The following is a 27,271-nucleotide window of genomic DNA, read 5'->3' on the forward strand; positions in this document are numbered from 1 at the left end:
CATGTTGCATAATTGACTGGTTTTGCAGAAATATTTTATAAGGTGAGTATATTTTTGCTGAATGCTTAAATTTATTATAGTCCTTCAATATTTTGAAACAAAGGTAACTGTTGCTCTTCTGCCTGAAAATTCTAATTTAGTGAGTTGCTGAAGGTAATGAGCCCCCTAAGAAGAGCCGGTGGCATTATTAGGACAATGTACATGTAAGAAAAGAAAGAGCTGTAAATACGACAGTGGAATACGTCCTCTAGGAAGTATCCACAAACATCAAATATCCGTGATGGACAAGTAACTTAATTTTGGTTTTGGCAGAAATTTCAGTCCTTGAGATCTGGAACAGGTGTTATTGACTTGGCGGAGGCCGAAGCCCAATTACGGTGGAGTGGAGAGAGATGTGAGAAAACGGAAACAATGAGTGTAGGCAAGTGTTAGAGCTTCGCTTTTAAGGACAGCATTGCACATTGTTAATATGAGGTCATCAACTGACGAGTGAAAGGAGTAGATAAGAGAAGGAAGGGAGACTGTGGAATGGTTATTTTGGGGAAAGGATAAGTATATTTATTAGGGAAGTATTGTAGCGGCCACATTTCTAAGCTTATCTTGGTTCAAATCCTTGTTGGCTCCTTGTTATGTGATTTGGCTCAAAATACTTAAATTCTGAGCTTTGGTTCCCTCAACTTTGAAATAAAGTTAATAGCATTTACCTTAAGGTTTTGAGAGAAATGTTTAATGTGTTTATAAATCCTATTGTAACTGCTTTGGCGTGTGGTAAGAAGTCTATGTGGCTTTCTACTATATAATTGAATCACGGGGCATGATTCCTGTGGTCAACAAATATGTCAAAGTTGGGTGATTTGTTTGCATTAAACCAACCAGGTGTAAAGAGCTGAATTTTGCCACAGTTGAATTTTTGCAGGTAAGTTCAATGGACGGAAGAAGGGGAAGGGGTTGAATTAAAAACTAGTTGAGTCATTTTGGCAATGATGAGGAAGATGGCAAACAGGTCACAGACAGGGTCAAAGCTTTGTGGTCTCGGTGGAGATCAGGGGTTGTTGGGTGGGAATTCTAGTACACGAGAGGTAGAAAATGGGGCCGGAATCAATTCCACAAGTTCTAGTTAATAGGACCGTGAGGGTGGTAGACTGAGTTGAAGGAGACCTTGAGGAAAAGATATTATAAATGAAGCTAATAAGGAATAATGGTCAGGTGGTGGGTAGTTAGTACAAACTCTGGTGACTTACAGCAGGAAACTGCCTAAAATTGAGAAGATAGAGCTCACAGGCAGTAGTCCTATTGGCCCAATGCTGTGGTTCCTAAACTCTGTTCTCATCTGGAAGTTTCGATAAACACAGCTTTCTGGGATCCATCTCTGAGTTTCTGTTTAATTGGGGTGAGCTGAGAATTTGCATTCCCAGCAGGTTCCCAGGTGATGCTGCCGCTGCTGGTCTGAAGGTCCCACTGATCTCGTGGCTCTCAACACTCTATACTCCTCACCTGGGAAACTTGGATTTACTAAATGCCCATGCTCCTTCCTTCTGGATTTAATTGAGGTGACGTAGTCCAGAGCATTTGTACGTGTCTTCTGTGATGATTCTAACATCCAGCTTATGAGTTAGAATCATTGAATGAGAGCAAGGAGAAAGTAACATCAAGAGGTTAAGGATACAAGATCAGTTGGTTGGTGACCAACTGTGAATTCCTGAAGCCCAGTGCAAGGGTATGGAAGGGCAGGAAGGAATGAAAGATGGGATTCTACTAGGAAATGAGCAGAGTGAAGGAATAAGCAAGCATCAAATGGATGGTCTGGGCAGCTGGGACTTAAATAGCATGTGAGATGGTCCTGGGTTTGTCCTGGAAATCACTGAGCACAAAGAGAATGAAGAGCATGTGGTGATGTCATGCAAGCTTGACATTTTGTGGCCATCAGCAAAACTCAGGGTGGCTACTCTTACCCCGAGTGGGAGAGACTGTTAGATATAAAATCTTTTTTCCCAGTGTTGGGAAAATTATCAAAGAAAGAAGAGGAACAGGCAGTGTCCCAGCCCCTGAAAACTGTGACCTTGTATGGTTTGAATTATTATTCCTAGCACTAAGAGAGAATCTAGAAAACAGAAAGGGATAAACAGTGATCTGATTCTCTGCTGCCCTATGGTTGGATAAAATGAATTTGTTCACTTGAAAACAGGCAATTAAAAAACTATATACTTCACTAAGCGTTTCTAAAATCTGTGACTACAAGGGAAAACGTGTTCTTCTGATCTGGTGATAAGTACTTCTACACACCAGAAATGTTAAAGTTTTAGTTCAAATAGAAACTTATGTCTCATTTCCACACTCTTGTTGACACTAATGAAGTAACCCCTTCTTTTCCCACATACATGCTTGCCCCCCCCCCCCGTCTGTCCATGTAACTCCCTACTGCTCCATCTATTACTTAAAATGCTAAATGGCTTCTCATAGCTTTTAGACTACAGAGTAAATTCCTTAACCTAGCCCTAGAGCAATAATTTCTACGACTTCGCAATGGAAAGCATAGTCCCCAGAGGAAGACTTCCTGGTGTGAAAACTCCTCATTCCATACCAATTTAACTCAGTGAGTTTAAGAAAGTTACTTAAACTCCCTCCATTGCTTATTAATTATTTAAGGAATCATAAGTAACTCTTTCATAAAGTCAAGATTGAATTATTTGATACATATAACTTAGAACAGTGTTGGCAGGTAGCTATTACGAGTACTGGCATTCCCTATGTGATGACCCCCTACCTACCTCCCCCAGCCTAACCTCCTAAGGGGCTTCCAACTCGTTTATACTCTGTGTTCCAGCCACAATGGTTTTGTTTTCATCCCTCAACACCCAGAAGGTCTTTCTTCCACTAGACCTTCATATTAGCTCTACCTTTCATCTTCCTCCCCTCTTCACCAAGGTAACTCACATGCAGCATGTAGAGTTTGGATAGCTGCTTCCTTGGGGAGGTTATCACTGGCCTCCCTGGCTAGCTTGGCAGACCCTTTGATAGTACGGTGTGCCTCTCACCTGAAGCAATTACCATATGTGATCACATATTTGTGTGATAATTTGATCAGTTCTCTCCCTTTCTGTGGCTTCCAGCTGCTTGAGGCCAGAGGCCAGTTTCTTTGCTCACCAGCACATCAGCAATGTCTCATGTGGTTCCTGCTACTTACGTAAATGCATGGTTTTCGAATGGATAAGAAAAGGGGGCATTTAGAAATGGACAATTCCTAAAATTGAGTAAAATTCTTAAGTATGTAATAAAGGCTTTTGCTAAGAATCTTGATATCCTAAAAAACAAAAATAAGTGAACTATATCAAAATAAAAAGCTTCTGAAAGCAAAATGAAAGCATAAACAAAATAGATAAAATGGGAGAAAACATTTGCAAATCCTGTCTGATAAAGGTTAATACTCAATGTATAAGGAATTCAACTCAATAGCAAAAAATAAATGAGCAAAGTGAATAGACATTTTTTCAGCTTTATAAAAATCGCCAACAGACACATGAAAAGATGCTCAGCATTACTATTATCAGGGAAAGGCAAATCAAAACTGCAACGGGATATCCCCTCATACCTGTTAGAATGACCATTAGCAAAAATAAGTTGTGGCAAGAGAGTGAAGAAAAGGGAACGCTTGTGCACTGGCAATAGACTGCTGTAGCCACTATTGAAAACAGTGTGGAGTTTCCTCCAAAAATTAAACTACCCTGTGATGCAGAAATCCCACTTCTGGGGATATATCCAAAGGAAATGAAATCAGGGTCTCCAAGACCTGTCTGTACTCACATGTTCATTGCAGCACAACACTGAGTTAGGGAACCAGTCTATGTGGGTGATTGCATAGTACACACCCATACGTATATACACACACAATGGAGTATTCAGCCATGAAAAGGAAGGAAATCCTGCCATTTGCAACAACACGGGTGGAACATGAGGGTGTGATGCTAAGTGAAATAAAGAAAGACTAACTCTGCATAATATTACTTATATGTGGAATCTGAAAAAGCGGATTTCCTAGAAAGAGTAGAATGATGGTCGCCAAAGACCGGAGTCTAGGGGGAAAATGGAGAGAGTTTGGGCAAAGAATAAAAACTTCCTTTTATGGGCTCCTGGGTGGCTCAGTCAGTTAAGCATCTGTCTTCAGCTCAGGTCATGATCCAGGGCCCTGGGATCTAGTCCTCCATTGGGCTCCCTGCTCCACGGGGAGCCTGCTTCTCCCTCTGTCTCTGCCTGCCTGTCTCTCCCTCTCTAATGAATAAAGAAAATCTTTTTAAAAAAATGACAAAATGAATGAGTTCTGGAGATACAATGTACAACATGGTGACTGTAGTTGTCAGCATTGTATTTTTATTTTTAATTGAAATATAATTGACCTATAATTTCAGATGTACAACATAGTGATTCAACAATTATATATTGTAAAATGTTCACCAGAGGGCAAGGCCTGGGTGGTTCAGTCAGTTAAGCATCTGACTTTGGCTTAGGTCATTATCTCAGGGTCCTGAGATCGAGCTCCACATCAGGCTTCACCTCTACTTCTCCCCTCTCTTTGCCCTTCCCCCCCACACCCTGCTCGTGCGCACGTGAGCGTACACTTGGTCTCTCTCTAATAAATACTTTAAAATATGCAAGAAAGCATAGTTACATTCTGCCACCATACAAAGTTATTACAATATGATTGACTATGTTCCCTATGCTGTACTTTTCATTTCTGCGCTCACTTTATATTTGAAAGTTTGTGCCTTTTAACCCCTTCATCTATTTTCTTACCCCTACCCCCTTCGGGACCACTAATATTTTTCTTTGTATTTATGAGTCTGTTTCTTGTTTGTTAAATTGTTTTTTAGATTACATATAGAAGTGAAATCATATGGTATTTGTCTTGTTCTGGCTTATTTCACTTATTGTATACCCTCTAGGTCCATCTATGTTTTTAGAAATGGCAAGATTTCATTTTTTTATGATTAACACTCCTGTGTGTGTGTGTGTGTATACACCACATCTTCTTTATTCATCTGGACATGTATAATGTTTCCATGTCTGAGTTACTGTAAATTTATATAGGAATAAACCTAGGAACACATATATTTAATTAGTGTCTTCATTTTCTTTGGGTAAATATCCAGAAGTGGAATTACTTGGTCATACGGTAGCTTTAGTTTTAATTTTTTTATTTAAAGATTTATTTGACAGACACAGTGAGAGAGGGAACACAAGCAGGGGGTAGCTGGAGAGGGAGAAGTAGGGAGCCCGATGCGGGGCTCCATCCCAGGACTCTGGGATCATGACCTGAGCCGAAGGCAGACGCCTAACGACTGAGCCACCCAGGCGCCCATCTATTTTTAATTTTTTGAGGAACCTCCATACGGTTTTACACTGTGGCTGCACCGAATTACCTTCACAGTGCCTGAGCGTTTCCTCTGCTCCACATCCTCACCAACCTTCGTTATTTCTTGTCTTTTTAATGCTAGTCATTCTGACTGGTATGAAATGATCGTGTAGGTTTGATTTCTGTTTGCCATTAGTGATATCATATGGTGCCATTAGCATCTTTTCATGTGTCTGTTGGCCATCTGTGTGTTCTCTCTGGAAAAATGTCTCGTAAGCTCCTCTGCCTATTTTTTGTTTTTGGGGAGCAGAGTTGTGTAAGTTCTTCACACGTTATAGATAACAACCCCTTAGTGGGGATATCATTTGAAAATACCTTCTCCCATTCATTAGGTTGCCTTAAGGTTTTGTGGATGTTCCCCTTCACTGTCTAGAAGCTTTATAGTTTGATGTACTCCCAGCTGTTTGTTTCTGCTTTCGTTACCCTTGTCTGGGAAGATCTATCCAGAAAAATAATGCTAAGGCTGATGTCTAAAACATTACTGCCAATGTTTTCTTCTGGGACTTTCATGGTTTCGGTTCTTAAATTTAGGTCTTTAATCCATTTTGAGTTTATGGATGATGTAAAAAAGGGGTCCATTTTCATTCTTTGTCATATAACTGTCCAGTTTTCACAACATCATTTATTGAAAAGTCTCCCTTTTCTCCATTGTATATGCTAGCCTCCTTTCTTGAGATTAATTGATCTTATAAGGATGGGCTCTCTATTTCTGGGCTCTCTATTCTGTTCCACTGAATTGTGTGTCTATTTTTGGGCTGGTATCATACTGTGTTGATTACCACAGATTTAGCCTGAAATCAAGAACTGTTGCTATCTCCAGGGTTGTTCTTAACATTGCTTTGACTCTTCAGGGTTTTTCGTGGTTCCATACAAATTTTAGAATTAATCATTTTAGTTATGTAAAAAAAATACTGGTATTTTGCTAGGGATTATGTTGACTCTATAAATTGTTGTGGGTAGTATGGACATTTTAACAATTTTCTTCCAGTCCATGAGCATGATATCTTTCCATTTATTGATGTCCTCTTCAGTTTCTTTTATCAGTGTCTTAGTTTTCAGATGACAGATCTTTCACCTTTTTGGTTAAGTTATTCCTTGATATTTTATTTTTCATGCTATTTTAAATGGGATTAATTTCTCTTTCGAATAGTTTGTGTTTAGAAATGCAACAGACTTCTGTATATTGGCTGCTGTATCCTGTAATTTTACTGAACTTTCATTAGTTTTAATAGCTTCTGATAGTCTTTAGGGTTTTCTCTATATATTGCCATCTGCAAATAGTGAGTCTTATTTACCAATGCGGATGCAGTGAATTTCTGTGTTCAATTGCTGAGGCAGGACTTCTAGTATGATGTTGAATAAGATCCGTAAGAGTGGCTTCCTTGTATTGTTTCTGATCTTAAAGGGAAAAATTTCAACTTTTCACCATTGAGTATATACCATAGCTGTGGACTTGGCATATATGGCTTTTATTATGTTGAAGTACGCTCCTTTATACTCTTAGAGTTTTTATCATGAATAGATGTCAGATTTTGTCAAATCCTTTCTCCACATCTATTGACATCTATTGAGATGTGGTTTTTCACTCATTTTGTTAACGTGGTGTATCATGATGATTGCTGGCGCTGATCTATCTTGCATTCACAGCATAAATCCCACTTGATCGTGGTGAATAATCCTTTCAATGTGTTATTGAATGTGCTTTGCTAATACTTTGTTGAAGATTTTTGTATCTGTTAATCAGTGATATTGTAATTATGTGTGTGTGTGTGTGTCTGTGTCTTTATCTGGTTTTGGTTTGGTATTTGGTTAATGCTGGCCTTGTAAAATAGGAAACTTCCTTTCCTCGATTTTTTTTTTTTGGAATAGTTGGAGAAGGATAGATACTAATTCTTCTTTAAATGCTGAAAAATTCACCGGTGAAGTTGCCTGGTCCTGGACTTTTATTTTTATGGGAGTTTGGTGATTACTGCATCAAATTTGTGACTACTAATAGATCTGATTTTCTTCTGACCCGGTCTTGGAAGATTGTATGTTTCTGGGCATTTATTTCTTCTAGGTTGTCCAATTTCTTGGCATATAATTTTTTTTGTAGTTTTTTTATAATCCTTTGTATTTCTTTGGTGTCCGTTGTGACTTCTCCTCTTTCCTAATTTTGAGTATTCTTTCCTCTTTAAGTCTGGCTAAAGGTGTATCAGTGTCCTTCATGTTTTCAAAGAACCAGATCTTAGTTTCATTGATCTTTTCTAATATTTTTTTCGTCTCTTTTTCATTTCTTCTCTAGTCTTTATTTCCTTCCTTCTGACTTTATGCCATTTGTGTTCTTCTAGCTCCATTGGGTATAATGTTAGGTTGAATTCTTTCTTTTCCTTTCCTTTCTTTTCCTGTTCTTTTCCTTTCCTTTTCCTTTCTTCCCTCCCCTCCTTTCTGTAGGCCTGTATCATTACAAACTTACTCTTAGCAGTGCTTTTGCTATAGTAAAGATTTCTTAACTGTTCCCATCTTTGTCTGCTGGTATTTTTTTATTTCCTCTATGGTTTCTTCATTGACCCATGGTTGGTTAGAAACATATTGTTTAGCTTCCACATGTTTGTGGAGTTTTTTGTTTGTTTTTCAGTTTTCTTATAATTGATGGCTAGTTTCATGCCATTGTGGTCAGAAAAGATGCTTGATGTGATAAGTTTAATCTTCCTATTGAGACTTGTTTTGTGACTTAACATGTAATCTATCTTGGAGAATGTTCTGTGTATATTTGAAAAGTGTGCATTTTGTTTTTGGATGGAATGTTCTGTATATGTCGCGTCCATCTGATGTGTCATTCAAAGCTGCTACACTTCCAGTTTCTGTCTGGATGATCTATCCATCGATGTAAATGGGGTGTTAAAGCCCCCATTGTATTAATATCTCCCTAATTGTCAATATTTTCTTTACGTATTTAGGTGCTCCTAAGATATTTAAAATTGTTCCACACTTGGTTTGGATGGATCCTTTCATCATTATGCAATGCTCTTCTTTGGCTCTTGTTACAGTCTTTGTTTTAAAGTCTATTTTGTCTAATACGGGTATTACAAACCTGGCTTTTTTTTTTTTTCCCCATTTCCATTTGCATAGAATATTTTGTTTCCATCCCTTCAATTTCAGCCTATGTATGTCTTTAGGTCTGAAGGGGTTCTCTTGTAGGCAGCATATAGATGGTTCTTCTCTTTTCTTTCTTTCTTTTTTTTTTTTTTTTTCTAATTCTGTTCCATTCTGGCACCCCATGTTTTGTAATTGAGCATTTAAACCATTTACAATTAGTTATTGATCAGCATGTACTTACTGCCATTTTGTTGTTGTCTGGCGGCTTTTGTAGTTCTCTGTCCTTTTTCCTTCTCTTGCTCTCTTCCCTTGTGGTTGGATGGATTTCTTTAATGTTATGCTTGGATTCCTCTCTCCAGTTTTTGTAGATATATTATAGGCTTTTGGTTTGTGGTCACCGTAAATTTCATATATAATATCCTATGTATAGCAGTCTATATTAAGTTGATGGTCACTTAAAATTGAACACATTCCAAAAGCTCTACATTTTTACTCTCCTCTGGATTTTATGCGTATGATGTCATATCTTACATCTGCTTAGTGTCTACCAATTTTTGTACATATAATTGATTTTACTATTTGTCTTTAAACCTTCATACCCACTTAATAAATGATCTACTGCCTGTACAGTATGCTTGTTTTTACCAGTGAAATTTTTTCTTTTCATAATTTTCTTAATTCAAATTATGGCCTTTTCTTTTCACCTAAGTTGTTCTTAAAATTTTTTAAAAGACCAGTTTAGTGGTGATGAACTCCTTTAACTTTCGTTCAGGAAATTCTTTATCCCTTCGTATATTTTGAAGGATAACCTTGCCAAGTACAGTACTCCTGATTGTTTCTTTGTTTTGTTTTGTTTTTGTCTTTTTCCTTTCTAGCATTTTGAATATATTGTGTCACTTTCCTCTGGCCTGCAAAGTTTCTGCTGCAAAGCTACCCGATAGCCTTACGGGGTTTCCTCGTATGTAACTTTTCTTCTGTTGTTTTTTGGTGTGAACTTTCTGTACCTGTGTGCTTTCTGTTCCTGATGTCTGTTTCTTTACCCAGGGCAGGGAATTTTTTCAGCTATTTCTTAAATGAGTTTTCTGTCCCTTTTGGTCTCTGTTCTTCTTCTGGGACTTCTATAAAACAAATGTTTGCATGCTTGATGTTGTCACAGAGGTCCCTGAAACTGTCCTGTTTTGTTGTTTTTTTCCTTTTTGTTGTTGCACTTGGGTGCTTTCTACTACCCTGTCTTCCATATCACTAATCCATTCTTCAATTTCTAATCTGCTGTTGTTCCCCCCAGTGTATCTTTTATTTAAATAGTGTATTCTTCAGCTTTGGTTCTTTTTCATATTTTTTTATCTCTGGGTTAAAGTTCTCACTGAGTTCATCCCTCTCTTCCCCCAAGATCAGTGAGCATCTTTAGGACTATTACTTTAAACTCTATCAAGTGGATTGCTGGTCTCCATTTCATTTAGCTTTTTTCCTGGTGTATTGCTTTGTTCTTTTGTTGGATCATAGTCCTTCTCTCCTAATGTTGTTTGACTCTGTGTTAGTATGTATTAGGTAGTTAGGCTACATCTCCTTGTCTTGAAAGTAGTGGTCTTACATAGAAGGCATCATGTGGGGCCCAGTAATGCAGTCCCCTTTGGTCACCAGAGCCAGGTGCTCCAGTGATAGCCCCTTCACGGGCTGCATGCACCCTCTTGTGGTGAGGCTGTGACTGCTGTGGATGCTCTAGTATGTGGGGCAGGCCCTCAGCCTGGATGTCTGCAAAGACCAGCTGTGACTGCCGGTGGTGCATTGCTGAGCAGGCTTGCCTGGCTGCAGCCTTCGTGGGTGTGCTTGTCAGTGGGGCTAGCTCCCTATCCCTCCCCCACTGGGCAGTAATGGCCATGGGCTCGGTGATGGTACTGGTCCTAGTGGTTGCTGCCTGCCAAGTGCGGTGGGGCAGTAGTATCTCTAGGGCATGCTGGCCTCAACTGAGGTTACCTGCGGGTGTGGCAGGGTGAGAGCTGCTTTAGAGGGTCACTTTCTGGCATGTGAGTTGGGTAGAACAGGTCCTCAGAGGAACACCTGGGCTAGGCAGGTAATAATACTACCAACATAGATGGTGGTCGGAACTGGGTGTCATAAGTGTCAGGTTAGCTAGGTTAAAAGAGAGCAAGAAAAATAGTAACTGATAGCGTCTCAATTCCCAGAGAAAGCTCCTGAAGATCCCTGACCCTTTGGTATGCATCTTACAATTGTCAATCTTCATAGATACCTCAAGCCTTTTTATTTTTTTATTTTTATTTTTTAAAGATTTTATTTATTTATTTGACAGAGATAGAGACAGCCAGCAAGAGAGGGAACACAAGGAGGGGGAGTGGGAGAAGAAGAAGCAGGCTCATAGCGGAGGAGCCTGATGTGGGGCTCGATCCCAGAATGCCGGGATCACGCCCTGAGCTGAAGGCAGACGCTTAACCGCTGTGCCACCCAGGCGCCACCTCAAGCCCTTTTTAAACTGCTGTTTCCATGCTGGGTCTCAGGCCAAGTGATCTATGACATTACCCTTCAAGAACTTGGTTTCCTGCAGCCTTCTGGCTTTCCTACAGCTAAGTCCCACTGATTTTTTTCAGAGCCATAGGTTGATGGTTTATCTTCCCAATGAAGGTCCTCACAGCTGCTATTGCCTGATTTAGGGCTTCATTGACTTGATTCTCAGGGAGGGCCTCAATGCCTGTGATACCATGGTGTGGCAGTAACCCACAAGTGGGAAAGGTTTAGTGCTCTATTGTACCTCTTCTCCTCACATTGCTTGATGTGGCTTTGTGGTCTTTTCTTGATGCCTTTTAGCCATAAAAAGTCTGCTCTGCCTATCTTAGGTCATTTTTACAGTGAGTTAGATTTCATGTAGTTGTTTCTTCATCGTGTCCGTGGAGGTGAGCTCAAGGTCCTCCTACTCCATCATCTTCCTCTATCTGAAAGTCTCAACAATACCGCATGTTATTAAGTTCCTAGGAGTTAAATGTTTGCACTACAAAAAGAAAAAGATGGTAATTATGTAAGATGATGCATAGCATAACATAATTAATCCTACAATGGGGATTTCTCAATAAGGAAATGTATCAAATCATATTGTATACCTTAAATGTATACAATGTTACATCTCGATAAGCTGGGGGGAAAAAGAATCTCAATTTCCAATCATATCCAAAAATAGATTCTAGGTGCTCAAGTCTGAATTATTTAGTAGGAAAGAAGATATAACTATTAAATAATTTCTCTATTTGTGTATAAATACTCAGAAAATCGGTAAAGATAACCAGATTTTGGTTATGGCTCCTCCATACATAAGGACTAAGCATTAAGGTATAGGAACATTATTAATCTGACTGCTTAATGTGAGGCACGTTTGGATAGGCAGCCTTCTTATTTGAAGGTTGCATCAGTTCTGGCTCCCTAGAAAGGGTCTTATCCTCCTTGCATTCCTCTGAGGAACAAAATGGCCTTCTCTCTCTCTGCATGTTGTTGTATTACGCAGTGCGTTTTGTTGGAATTAACTTCAAATCCCTCCTTCAGTCATGGCTTCCTTCCTGCTAGAGTTCCAGTGACATGCCGATATGGCAATATAATTAATGCATGCCTTTGCTGAGAGAAAAGCAGTAGAACTCTTACACTGGCATTTCTCCCAAACTTACATTGACGTTAACACTGTCATTTCTGCCCTGTTACCAAGCCCGTGGTGTGTTCCATTATGGATGGGGTGGGATGGTGACTGGGCGTGGGGGAAAGTAGCGGTTAAGAAGGGGTTAGGACAGAATGCGAAAGTTGAACCTCCCGCTTCTGCCTTTCTCTTCCCTTCATCTCTCCAGGGTTGAAAGTTGCCTATCAAATGTGGACTTTTCTTTCAGCCTGTTCTCCAGATTTCTTATGCTATAACTTTTAGTGCAGCCCTACCACTCAAATCTACCAGAACTGGATCATGCTATATACAGGAAAGTTAATAAAATTTAGAAAATACTCTCAACAAAGCCTGGTTTTCCATGCTGTTGTTTCTTCATGTGTTTGAAAAGGCTAGATTTTGAGCTCAAATTGAACAGTAATTTCTTTTGGTCTAATGCTGTACCCAAACTTAGGAGCAAGGAATACTGCTGCTTCATTAGTCGTAGAGCTGTAGAGAATCACAAGTCAAGGAAAATGATAGAAAATGTTTTGATGACTTAAGATTTTTCATTATGTTCCTAATACATTCAGTGGGTCAACTAAAAGCTAGAGTTAATAGAGGAAAGAGGAAATGAGGACAAGGGGAACGAGAAGAAAAGAGTAGACGAGAACAAGTGAGAAGAGAGAAAAGGGGCGGTGGGGGGAACTATGCTACTATTTCTTTCCATTTCTTATACTATTGTATCTCTACTGCAAGTAGAAAACGAGTGTTAGAGCAGAGAGTACCCCAAATTTAAAACTGTAAATCTTTTGTAGATTCATTCAGACTAGATTCAGATTAGGACTTTGGCGGTTGTAGTTGCCTGTTTTTCAAGTAACTATAATGATCTCCACAGGTCGGAAAAGACAACTGAAAATCCTACAGTTTCCCCACACTGGATTTAATTTGCTAGTCAAATATATATAAATATATATGTAATTTTGTGTGTGTGTGTGAAGATCCATGGAGCATAGTTATTATTTCTGATCTAGAAGTAGTTTTGATATAGCTTTGGAACCTTGGTGAGGTCTGGAGCCAAGGGCCAAGAAAGAATTCTTGAGACCGCTTTGGTGCAAAAGGTGATTTTATTAAAGCACAGGGACAGGACGCTGGGGGCAGAAAGAGCGGCTGCACAGGGGTGATGAGGGATGGCTGATTATATACTTGGGAGTTAGGGGAGGTTAAAAAAGGGAGGTATCCAAAAGGACTTTCATATGCTAAAGAAAACCCTCAGGATACTGGAGGCTATTATCAAGCTAAGGTTGTTTTTCCCTCTAGCAAAGCATGAACTTTAAGACAGTTGGAGGTTTCCTGGCGGAATGTCATACATATCCCGCCCAGTTGGGGGAGGGGAGGATTTACACGGTGTCAGCTTGTGCTTTGTCCTCAGCTTACCTTCTGTCCCTTCATCAGGTGGATCGCCCTTAGTAACTGATTTCTTGTTGTATAATGGACACTGAATCTAGTATCTAGATGTTTGCCTTTATGAAGTAGCTAAGAGAAAGTTGAGTTTAATTTGCATCTAACATTGACAAAAATCCCTGACTATACAGACTATTATAATTTCCAATGTCTATTTGTAGTTGTCTTCATTATTTATCTTATGTATAAGAATAGTAAGTGCATCGAACAGAGCAGGCTGGGTTACAGGAAAGAGCAGTCCCAAGATGTCAGTGGATCACAGTAACAAAGATTATTTCTTGCTCACACTTCAAGTTGATTATAGCAAAGTTCTGACTGCCCTGTTGCTTTCACTGGGCGGTCTAGGCTGATAAAGCCACTTCTCCCTATAATACTACCAGAGGGAAATTACAAATCATGACACAGTACATTTGGGGTCTTAAAACTTTGATCTAGGAATAAAACATGTCCTTTCTGCTCATTTTTCATTGGCCAAAGCAAATCCTAAGGCTGTCTGAATCAGTGAGACAGGGAAGTACATTGTTGCTGCAGAGAAGCCCAGGAGATATTTGGGGATCACAAGACAAGTCCATCAAAAATAGGTAGCATTTAAGTAATTATTCTGAACTCTGCATTCTTTTAAGACTGACACATCTAATACGGATCAGAGTTCTATTGGGTATATACTAGGTTTTTCTTATCTTTGAGCAATAATGAGTTTAGAGAGTAAGAAATTAGTTCAGGTTTACGAAGTTGATAGTGGGCGAAGATGGGATTGGAACTGGATTTTCTTTGTCTCCAAATGCAGTCTCTACTTAGGTTTGTAGCGCATGTGTTTTCCTAAGCTCTCTGGGCTAAGGAGAGGGTTGAATACTTAAGCATAAGCTGATGAGAAGCTGAGTTATCCACGTTAGCACTCCAGTGGTAGGAAAATCCAGTCTGATGGTGGTGAGTTTTCCTCTACTCTTGTTGAAGGAACCAACAGCCAATAGGCCAAAGTAGCTGCAAATGAGCCAATGATTTTCTCTCATTGGTAATTCATTAAACCTGCAGCCTGGCGCCACTTGTGTGTAGGTGTTGAGAAAACCAGTAAGATGAGGGGTCAACTAGGGTAATTGAAAAGGTCAAACCAGATTTGTGAAATAGAAAAATTACGTATGTGATAATAAATTACACGTATATGTGAAAACCAAAGAGGTGTTACCGTCAAACCTGTATATTGCCTTTGGATTTCTTTCAGGTGTCATCTGTTTTATGTATGAAAATAGAATTTCAGTAAGCCATGGGCTTCTTAATCTAACCAATCACTGACCACAGTGCTTAAAACCATTTTGGGTTGTTGGAAAGGCAGCTTTAGTTTTCTGGAAGCCATTTCCCTTTACATACAAAATCGCTCTTGCTGCGCACTGTTACTCCAGTGTCATTTCATACGGTACCGCTGAGTGTGTACTAAGGCAACGCAGAGAAGAAATACTGAAACTCAGTTATATCCCTGTGCTTGTGGTGAACCTGGATGTAAAAACAACTGCCCTCTTGGAGCTGAAAGTCCACCAATTTGCAAGGTATTTGTGTAATTAATATCAATCATGGCAGCATTAAAGCATTTTGACAACATATCCCATTTGTAATCTTTACATATTGGCCTGATTTTGACAGAAAACTAACATGCAGATTAACTCCCTCCAACTTCAGTGTTAAGTTGTGGACTGAATGGTTGTATTTCTCCTGAAATTCATACATTGAGATCCTAAANNNNCCGAACTCCCAGATGATGGTATTGGAAGGTGGGCCTTGAGAAGGTGACTTATGAGGCTGGAGCCCCCATCAAAGGGATTCGTGTCCTCCTCAGAGAGACCCAGAGAGTTCTCCAGCTTCCTTTTTCCCATGTGAGAATAACACAAGCAGTCAGCAGTTGGAACCTGAAAGAGGGATCTCACCAAGACCTAACCATCCTGGAACTCTGATCTCACTTTCAGCCTCCAAAACTGAGAAATAAATTTGCTTATGTGACACTTTATCACCCCAAACTAAGACCTACTATGATTTAACTTACACTACATAGAAGGTAGATTATTTGTTTGTCTTGATAATTACTTATGCCTAGACACTTCTATACCAGGGATTTAGAAATATATGTATCAGAATTAAAAACTTATGTATTTAAGCTTATCATTTTTGAAAGCTTCAAATTTCCTCATGAAGTTAAAATTACTTTTAACTAATTTTTGAATATTGCCATAAAATTTAAAATGTAGTTATAAGTAAACATAAGTGTTGGAAAGTATCTTTTGTTAATTAAAACTTTGATCTGTCATGAGAACTGAAAATTGTTACTAATAGACTTTTTTTTAAAGTCCTTGAAAATGGTACTATATATTTAACTTTACTGTAATAAAAGACATTTTCTGGTTTCCAGAATACATGATCATATATTCTCATCCTTGAATATCTTGAAGCACACTGCAAAGCTTAGCATAGAAGTAACAGGCCCTCAAACAGGTGGATAACATAATTTTCATTTTCCTAATGCATAACAGAATCTAAATTGCATTTTGCCTTCATTTGAAACCCAACCATTTGGTTATGGTAAACTGTCTTGATGGGAAGTTTATCTTAAGACTTATGTAATCTTTGCCTCTTGTGTATCATGATATTTGGGGAATATATTTTCTGGGGATAACATATGGTGGAACAATCTTTCAGGTTACCTGTTGTGACCCTGAGTTTGCATTATGTGGGGAAATATGCTTCCAATTAAAATCGTCCTATGGGGATGCTATACTTTATGAATTCAGGGTGAAGAATAGCTAAGGAGTCTGCTCTGTGTCTGACAGCTGGTGCAAAGCACCTTGAATCAATAAAACTCTTATTAATTCCATGCTAAGTACTTGCTATTGGTTCACATGGACATGATTCTACAAAGAACTGTAGATTTGAAAACCTCTAATATAGGTTATCGTTCAGAACAATGCCAATATTCCTGAAAAGGGCCTACATACTGACACAAATGACATCAAGGAAATACCTACACACCAGCCGTTTGTGGTCCGTGTTTTCAGTGCTCTGAGAGTTACAAAGAAGTTTACAGACATAATTATTTCCTTAAATGGTATTTCTAGAAAAACCTAGAACTTTAAGGCTATATAGACTAAGGTTTATAGAAATTCCTCTTAAAACACGAATTCACTTGCTGTTGAAAATGAGCCAACCATCCACAAATGATGTCCTAGGTTGCACCCTGTATAATGCTAAAACTATTAAACGTTCTGCAGAGTCAAGTAAAATTTAATTATAGGATTTATTTTCCCTTACTGTTCTCCAGGCTTTCAGGTTGTTCCATATTCAGTTTTTTATCCAGCACAAAATTGGACAACACTAAGTCATGTTTATTCACTGTTCAGCCTTCATTATGCATCTCTAGTTTGTTGCTATATCCCATTGGTTTTCTGGAACATATTCTATTTTATTGTCTAATTCAGATCTGAGTATCCAAACCCAAAGGAATAATTTTCTCTTGATATCATACTACAGCCCCTCACCTTCAGTAAAAAATCAACTTTATGGCCAATAATGGGGAAGGAGTTGACCATTCATTCCTTTTTCCCCATTACAAGAATCTCAAGGTCTTCAATTTTTTAAAGATCTAGTTCTTGTTCCTAATATTCCCTGATAGCCAGTCAATGAGATGAAGGAGCTGTATCTCTTTTTCATATTTGCTTAGTCATAAGGATTTGGGTGGTGGTTGAGAACCATTTCTTGAAATGACATTACATGACAAAATTCTTAAGTAATTTAGTCATTTTAAAATTTTGGTCTTTTACTGAACAAATACAGAGGTGCAGAGTGATTGCTGTGTCTTAAGCACTGAGCACAGGGCTGTAGAGGAGCTCCGAGACTACAAACGTAATTCCCCAGCATCTGCCCAACTGAAACCCTTGTGTATTATTTATGAGAGTTCTTTACCAACTCGTGTTTGTATAGCCGTATTCTTCCATTTTCCCCCGTGCTTCTTTGAGTTTCCCAGATGCCTCGTGCCCCTTCCTTGCAAAGGATCTTTACCCTGGATGTTCCTTTCACATGAAATGGTCTTTTCTCTTTTATTTAGCACCTTAATTTTCTTAGACTTCACCTCACCAATCATGTCCTATGGATGGACACACTTGGCAAGGTCATACCTTCTAGACACAGGAAAAAATACGTTTCTTCTTTATAGCACTTACTACAAGTTTAATTGTCACTTGATGATTTTGGTTAGGTAGTTTTACAAGGAGTATGAGTGGTTTTACTCATAGTTACATCTCTAGCACATCCTCCAACCTGGCTCCTATTTGGGCTGTTTGACAGTTGCTTTCTCAAGATCCAGTCTCACTTCTGTACATAGAATTACGATTTTGTTTAGGGTAGCAATATGCTCAAATGAAATGCTCGAATTCCCTGACTTTTTAAAAGATTTTATTTATTTATTTGACAGAGAGACAGCCAGCGAGAGAGGGAACACAAGCAGGGGGAGTGGGAGAGGAAGAAGCAGGCTCATAGCAGAGGAGCCTGATGTGGGGCTCGATTCCAGAACGCTGGGATCATGCCCTGAGCTGAAGGCAGACACTTAACGACTGAGCCACCCAGGTGCCCTGAATTCCCTGACTCTTTAACAACTGAGTTTAGTGATGACACATTTCTGGCTAATGACAATGGGAAGACTATAATTTTCCTGATAAAGAGACAGATGTAGCAAGAAGGCTATTGCCCTCACTTCTGACCTTGAATGTGAAGGTAGAGACTGGATCTATAGAAGCTATTTTGAGACCAGAGGAAACCAGCAAAAAGTTGAAAAATAACCTACTTTCATCATGGTGAAGCAGAAATACAGCATCACAGTGTTGTGACCACTTACAGGACGGGCCTCCACCCAAAACTGGTTCAACTAACGAAACTGAGGATGGTTCGGTTCTACATATACCGAGATGTGAGGAAGATGTATTCCTCACATAGTGAGTCTTTTAGAGAAGAGCAGAGCAGATATCCAAGCAGATATAAAAATGGCTTGTGCAAAGGAAGGGGATGATGGGACGTAGATTTTATTGTGGCTAGGAGGTAGAGCCAAGATGGCGGTTCCTGCGCAGTCTGAACTTACTTGCTGGTGATGGCATGGCTTGAACTTCCTCAGCAGCACCAATGGAAAGAGCAACTGGGCTTTCCTTTGCACGTGTCCAGATGTGGCACAGCAGGGTAGGGAAGGGTGGGGGAGATTTAAAAGCTGTCAGTGGTTATACACCAAAAGGGAGTCAGACATTTTATTACCTAGGGCATTAGAACAGTAACTGCAGCCTCGTATCCCTGTGTTCTCGTCACTAGCAGGCAGTCACAATCCTAACTATATAACAGGTGCTGAAAAAACACTACGCATTTGTCTTTGGGGTGTAATTGAGCTATGACATATGCCAAGTATATAACAATGATTCAATGTCTTATGTAATAGAGTTATCACAATAAATCTAGTTAACATCTCTTACCATACATAATTACAAAAAAAATTTCCTTGTGATGAGGACTTTTAAGACTTACTCTTTTAGCAACTTTGAAATTTGCAATACAGGATTAACTATAGTCACAAAGCTGTACTGCATCTCTGACTTACAACTAAAAATTTGTACCTTTTTGGCCCCTTTTACCTGTTTTGCTGCCTACCGACCCCGTCTACCCTGGTTTCTGGCAACCACCAATGTGTTCTCTGTATCTAAAAGCTGGTCTTTGTTTTTTAATTTTTTCAAGATTCCACGTATGAGATCCTATGATATGTCTTTCTCTTAGTTCATTTATCATAATGACCTCAAGGGCCATCCTTGTCACAAATGGCAAGATTTCATTCTGTTTTATGGCTGAATGATATTTTATCATATATATGTATATATATACATATATATATACATATATATACATATATATATATATATTGTGCAAGTGTGTTTCCATATGATATCCACATAACCACATCATCTTTATCCACTCGTGTCAATGGACACTTAGGTTGGTTTCCTTTCTGGACTATTGTAAAGAATGTGATAAACATGGGGGTGCATGTATCTTTTCAAGGTAGTTTTTATTTCCTTCAGATAAATACTCAGAAGTAGAATTGTTTAATCATATGGTAGTTCTCTTTTTAATCTGTTGAGGAATCTCCATACTATTTACCATAGTGGCTATACCAGTTTACATTCCCACTGGTGATGCATAATGGTTCCCTTTTCTCCACATGCTCACCACTCTTGTCTTTTTGGATGATTGCCATTTTAACAGGTGAGAGTTGATACCTCCTTGTAGTTTGGATTCATACGTCCCTTATGCTTAGTGATGTTGAGCTTCTTTTCATCTACCTGCTGGCTATTTGTACATCTTTAGAAGAATATTTCAGTTAGTCACTAACATAATATAATAATATTATTATAATAAAAAAATATTTCAGATCGTCCCCTTTTAAAATTGGATTGTGTGGTTTTTTGCTATTGAGTTGTAGGAATTCTTGATGTATTTTGGATATTAACCCTCGTCAGATACATGATTTGGGAATATTATCTCATTCATTAAGTTGCTCTTTCATTTTGTTGATGATTTTCTTAGCTGTGCAGAAGCTTTCTAGGTTGAGGTAGTCCCACTTGTTTTTTAGTTGTCGTTGTTTCTTTGCTTTTGCAATAAAATCTAAAAAATGATCACCAAGACCAATGTCAAAGAATTTACTGCCTAGGTTTTGTTTTGTTTTGTTTTTTGTTTTTTTTGGAATCTTATGGTTTGCTCTTATATTCGGGATTTTAACCTATTTTGATTCTATTTCTGTGTATGGTATGAGAAAGTGGTCCAGTTTCATGCTTTTGCATGTAATTATCCAGATTTCCCCAACACCATTTATTGAACAGACTGCGTTTTCCCCTACTATATATTTTGGCCTCCTTTGCTGTATATTAATTGACCATAAAAATATGGGTTTATTTGGGGGCTTTCTATTCTGTTATAATGATTTAGGTGTCTGCGCCAGTACTATCCTGTTTTGATTATTACAGTTTTGTAGTATAATTAGCAATCTGGGATTGTGATACTTCTAGTTTTGTTCTTTCAAGATTGCTTTGACTATTCAGGATCTTTCGTGGTTCCTCAAGACTATAAATTATTGTAGTTCTGTGAAAAATGCCATTGGAACTAATGGGAATTTCATTGAATCTGTACATTACTTTGAGTAGTATGGACACTTTAAGATTATTCTTTCAATCCATGGTCAGAAACATCTTTCCATTTATTGGTCTTTAATTTTTCATCAATGTCTTAAAGTTATCGTGGTTTAAGCCTTTTACCTTCTTGGCTAAATTTATTTCTAAGTATATTTTTAACTTAAATTTTATTAACATGTGGTATAATATTAGTTTCAGGAGTAGAATTTAGTGATTCATCACTTCAACATAATACCCAGTGCTCATCACAAGTATTCTTTTTTGATGCAATTTTAAGTGGAATTATTCTCAATTTTCTTCATATACCTTGTTATTAGTGTAAAGAAATGCAAAAGATTTTTATATATTGATCTTATATCCTACAACTTTACTGTATTTTTTATCCATTCCAACAGGTTGGGGTTTTTTGTTTTTTGTTTTTTTGGTAGAGGCTGTAGAATTTTCTATCTATATCATGTCATATGCAAATAGTAATAGTTTTACTTCTTCCTTTCCAACTTAGATGCTTTTTCTTTTCCATGCCTAACTGCTCTTGCTAGGACTTCTAATATTATGTTGGATAAAAAGTGAGAGTGAAAATCCTTGTCTTGTTCCTGATCTTAGAGGAAAAGCTTTCAGCTTTTTCACGGTTTGAGTATGTTAGTCATGAGCTTAAGATATATGGCCGTTGTTAAGTTGGAATATGTTCCTTCTATACCCACTTTGTTGAGAGTTTTTTATTGCAAATGTATATGGAATTTTGTCAAATGTTTTTCCTACATTTATTGAGATAAGATTTTTAACCTTCATTTTGTTAATGTATCATGTTGATTGACTTGCAGATGAACCACCATCTTTGCATCCCTAAAATCCCACCTGATCATGGTGTGATCCTTTTAATATATTGTTAAATTTGGTTTGCAATATTTATTAAGGATATTTGCACCTATGCTTATTTGGGATCTCGACATGTAATTTTTTGTGGTGTTCTCGTCTGATTTTGTAAAATGAGTTTGAAATTACCCCCTTTTCTACTTTCTTGGGAGAGTTTGAGGAGCATTAGTATTAATTTTTCTTCGAATGTTTGGTAGAATTCACCAGTGAAGCTGTCTGGTCCTGGACTTCCATTTGTTGGGAAGATTTTAGTTATTGCACAATCTCCCTATCAGTAATTAATCTATTCAGATTTCCTATTTACTCATGATTCAGTCTTATAAGTTGTATGTCTAGGGATTTAACCATATCTTCTATATCCTTCAATTTGTTGGCGTATGTTTACTTACAGTAGTCTCTGTCAAGTATTAGGTATTCTGTAGAACGAGAAGAAAGCAAAGCCTGCCTAGCTAGATAGCCCACCAGATAAATACTGGCAACTCATGTAACATTGAACATCAAATCTACCTGCTCACTTGTCCAACTGCCGAAAGAATAGGACAAATTGCTGATTTTCATGAAATTCTTGCCTTTAGGTAATACCTGACATGGAGACTGAGCCTATAGTGATACTCTTTGAACAGATGTACTCAGTAAAACGGTTTACTCAGTAAAAAATCTCATAGTAATTTCTTACTGAAACTATAGTTACAGGAAATGCAGAAAGTAATGAGTTCAGAATGCATAACTCAATGATGAAGCATAATAAGTAAAGCTTAAGACTTTGTCAATTTAAGATTACATGGTTCTGGGGTTTGATGGTGAGCCGTCTCTTCTGGGATCATGCCAAGCTCTTCCAGACAGTGCACCTTTTACATGAAACAGGATGCAGGGTGGTCTTAATAAGAGCCTGAGAGCTAGACAACACCTAATGGAGTTCCACTCCAAGGCACTTCCATAGAAAAGGATAGTGACGATGAAAATAGTTAACATTCACTGACCACTTACTAAGTACCCAGCACTTTGGCAAACACCTGTAAGTATTGCATGAAATCGGAGAGCTCTATAAGCGAGGACTATTCAAGTTTTACAGGTGAAGGGAACTGAGGTTTGAAGCTTCAAGTTATTAGGTAAACTGACCAAGGCGGTATGGCCCTTGAGTAATAGCTAGACGCTGCCAAAAAGGACTCAAGACTGATGGATACACAGTAAGTACATTACACCTTCTCTCTCCTTGGGCAAAGGAGTTTGGTGACAGTGTCTTCTTCCCTCAAGTGAGGCATTATTTCTAGTCTGTCTTTATAAGTATCCCAGATACTCCCTAGTACTCACTCTAATTTACTTTTATACTTCTAATATGCTGGAAGAATACCACATACAGAAAACTGGTGGAATTTACCTCAGCTCCAAGTCTCCTGGAGAAATTCTGATGATGCCCCTGTTCGCATGGTGCTTGCCTCTTGCAGAGCTGGGAAGCAGTCAAGGGGGGGAATGTGACAGGGGACATTGATACTTGTTTTGCATATTCTGCTTATCCCTTATAAGACTTTTTCACACTGGAGATGAGAAGTGATATGGCTGTTTAGATTGTAGGAGTTAATTTGAAAGGATGCTTTGCTGTGTGGATGTGGAACTTGTAATAAACGGACTCTGGCCCATTCCCCTCAATTATAAGGGTGGTAAACCACTGTTGTGGAAAGAAATTCACTCTAGAGCAGTGTTCTCCAACGTTAGGGTACCTGAGAATCCCCTAGACGGTGTGTAAAAACACAGGTTGCTGGGCCTCAACCCAGAGCTTCTGATTCAGTAGATCTGGCTTGGGGCCCAAGAATTAGCATTTCTGTTAAATTCTAATCACCTGCTAATGTGTTGGTACTATATTCCTTTCCCTCATGGCAGCAGTATAAACACATTAATGATCCGGAGTTTGTGTGCTGACCCTAAATGACCCAGGTTTTTTCTGAATAAATCTTCTAAGAGAAAAAGTAAGTTTTGTTGCTGATGCTGCTTGTCCTAGAACCACATTTTATTTATTTCTAAGATATATATTTTTTAGAGAAAGAGAGTGAGTCAAGTTGGGGGAGGGGCAGAGGGAGAGGGAGAAAAATCCTTAAGCAGATTCCCCACTGAGCATGGAGCAGGGTTCAATCTCAGGACCCTGAGATCCTGACCTGAGCCGAAGCCAACAGTCAGACATTCAACCAACCGAGCCACCCCGGCGCCACATTTTGGAGACCGCCACCCTAGAGGAGAGATTGCAACTCTGGCTTCACATGCAACTGCCTTGTATACGTTAAAAACAAACAAACAAAAAATCTAGTGCTTGAAATTCTACTCCACAGCAGCTCAATCACAATCTCTGGAGGCGAAGTCCGGGCAGCCACCCACTCCCGCCCTCCCTCCACTGATGGATCAAACGGGCAGCCTGAGTGGAGACCACAGAGAGTAAATTTGTGTCAGCCACAGAGAATTGAGGGTTGTATCCGTGTTGAGATGGGCCTGTGAAATACCTGTAAACGAGAACTACTGAAGGAATACTGAATTAATGAGGCCTTGGTACCAACTCATTATGACACTTTTGTATCTCTTAATCACACAGATGACAGTGGGCATAACAGGCTTTTTCTCTCCTTGATGACCTGTTACAGTGGTCTTGTAAATAGGAAATGCAGTCCTGGGTCCTTGGATAGGAGAATAGATAGGTTCTAGAAAAGGTAGATGATGAAACTGAGCTGACTGGCCCAAATGGAATGGTCATTTATGTACTCATGAGACTGTGTGTGTGTGTTTATGATAAAGATAGATACAGGGATACAGAGAGACACAGAGAAAGATAAAGAGCACAAGTACATGAGCGCAAGAGATACACAGACACACACATACACAGCGATGGACAGACACAGAGACACAAAGACAGAGACACACACAGCGATGGACAGACACAGACACAAAAACACAGCGAGAGACAGACATGAAGACAGAGACGGAGAAACACGAAACAGGCAGACACAGAGTGAGAGACAGAGGCAGACACAGAGACAGGGACACAGCGAGAGACAGCGAGAGACACACGGAGACACGGAGATGGAGACACAGACACACAGACAAACAGAGCGAGAGACAGAGACACAGACACACAGAGCCAGAGACAGAGACACACACAGCCAGAGACAGAGACACATAGAGCCAGAGACAGAGACACACAGAGCCAGAGACAGAGACACACAGAGCCAGAGACAGAGGCAGACACACACAGAGCGAGAGGGACACAGACACACACAGAGCTAGAGAGACACAGACACAGCGAGAGAGACACACACAGAGACACACACAGAATGAGACACACAGAGAAAGACACACAGACAACCACACAGACACACAAGACAGAGGGACACACAAAACGGACACACAAGACAGAGACACGCACAGAGGGACACACACACATGCACAGAGAGGAACACACACAGATGCATGGACACACAGGGACACACACACAGAGGGGGACACGCACAGAGACACACAGAGATATACACAGACCCACAGAGAGAGAGAGAGACCCACACACACAGACCCACACACACAGAGACCCACACAGAGAGACACACACACAAAGAGAGTGAGAGACTCAAAGGGAGATGGAGAGAGAGAGAGACACACACACACACACACACACGGAGACAAGGAGACACGGGGAGATACAGAGATACACAGAGGGATAGAGAGAGAGAGGGATACGCACACAGAGGAATATACAGAGAGGAACTATAAGCACTTCTTAAGGTAGCTAATGCCTTTCTTCCATCTCAGGAAGGTTTTTTATATTCTCACTTTTGTATCAACCTTAATGGTTTAATTCCTGCTTATAAAATATTTGTTTCTCTGACAAATGAGTTTCTCTAACATTTCTTAGCCTTTTTGGTGTATATATGTTTCCATTCTTGAGTTTAGTCATTCAACATAGATTTTAAGGATTTTCAATAAGCTTTGCTGTCAAACTGTTATGAGACAAATCCTAAAGAATGACTAAGGACTCAGGAAAAAATTAAGAAATATATTTAAAAGACAGAGTTCAGGTAGAATGGTTTCCTTCCTTAAATCCCCAAATGTCTGATTTAAACTCATTTCTATTTTTCTTTTTCTTTCTCAGTAACATTTCCTAGATAGCTGCAGCGCCAGGCCTGAGCAACATATTCTGAGACTAAGGAAGTAAAATTAAAGAAGGTGTAGCAAAGCCCTCGTTCTCCCGGAACATATATTTTGTTGGGGAAAGAAAGACCATAAACAACTAAATATACAAAGGGTTAAAAATTCTATAGGAAAAGTTAAACAAGTTAATATGAGAGAAAGTAATTGAGGCCTTTCTATAGACTGGATTGTCCACAAAGACTTACTAAGGAGGTGATACCTATGCTGAACCTGAGTGACAGCCAAGAAGGAGCCAGGCTAAGAGCCAGGGAAAGCATTCCAGGCAGATGGGATAACCAAGGGACAGGACCTGAGGTGGGTCTGAATCTGGCTTGTTCGAGGAGCAGAGACCTTGGGCTACGGCATAATGCATGAGGGGTTAACTGGTACAGGTATTTTGAATACACAAAGCTTCAGACACCCGTTAGACACCCAAGAGAAAGTATTAGACAGGCAAGTGCTTCTCAAACTTTAATGAGCATATGAGTCCTGGGATGGAGCCCGAGAGACTGTATTTCTCACAAGGTCTCAAGCACTGACAGTCCTGCTGGCTGCAAAATACATCTTGACTGGTGGGGATGTAGGCAGATTTGTACTTCTGAGTATATCGTTAAACACAAAGGAGAGAAGGAGGAGACCAAAACATCAGAGGTAAAGGACATGGGACCAGAGAGGAGGTGGGACGAGCATAGAGTGGTCCCTAGAAACCAACAAGTGCTTCCAGGAGGTGGAATGTCAAACGAAGTGGTAAGGATAGCACGAGGACAGATACTTACATGTGAACTTGGCACGCAACAGCCCCTGGAAAACTTGGAGGGGGTAGGATAAATTCTAATACAACTCTGGTGGGTTTCAAACTTTACCATTCTTCCCCAGCCATCACTCCACCCCCAACTAATGCCCGAAGATCTCACTTCCTATCTGCATGAAAAAAAATTAGGATCACCTACTTTCCCCTTAAAATGCATACCCCTCAACATTAAAACTTCTCCTGTTTCCATCCTTTGCTCCTGTCTCAGAGAAGCTAAACATGGTCTTTCCTTAGGGTTAACTCATCTGCCTCAATTCCCCCACCATGTCATCATAAAATGTGTTCCCACCAGGTTTTTTTTCTCCACCACTTCACAGATCTGTTCAAGGTCACCAGGGACCTTAGTTGGTCTATCCTGATGGGTTATTCCCCTCTCAAATGACCGTTTAAGGAAGGGGCATGTAATGATTTTCTCAATGAAACATGAGAAGTTTGGGATGGGGGTGGGAAAATATTCTTCATTGCTCAAAAAAAAAAAAAAAAAAAACACCATTTAGAATAAAACCCTCCACAGCTGCTGAGCACTGAGTAGAATGTGAGGCTGGGAAGTGTACCGACCATCTTGTGACCCTGGGGAGCAGGAGCCTGATGGTGAGCCAATACCCTGAGACAAAAAAGAGGACAACACAGAGAAACTTTCACCTGGAACA

This window comes from Ursus maritimus, unplaced genomic scaffold, assembly GCF_017311325.1.
Source record: "Ursus maritimus isolate PB19 unplaced genomic scaffold, ASM1731132v1 scaffold_29, whole genome shotgun sequence".
Lineage (NCBI taxonomy): Eukaryota > Metazoa > Chordata > Mammalia > Carnivora > Ursidae > Ursus > Ursus maritimus.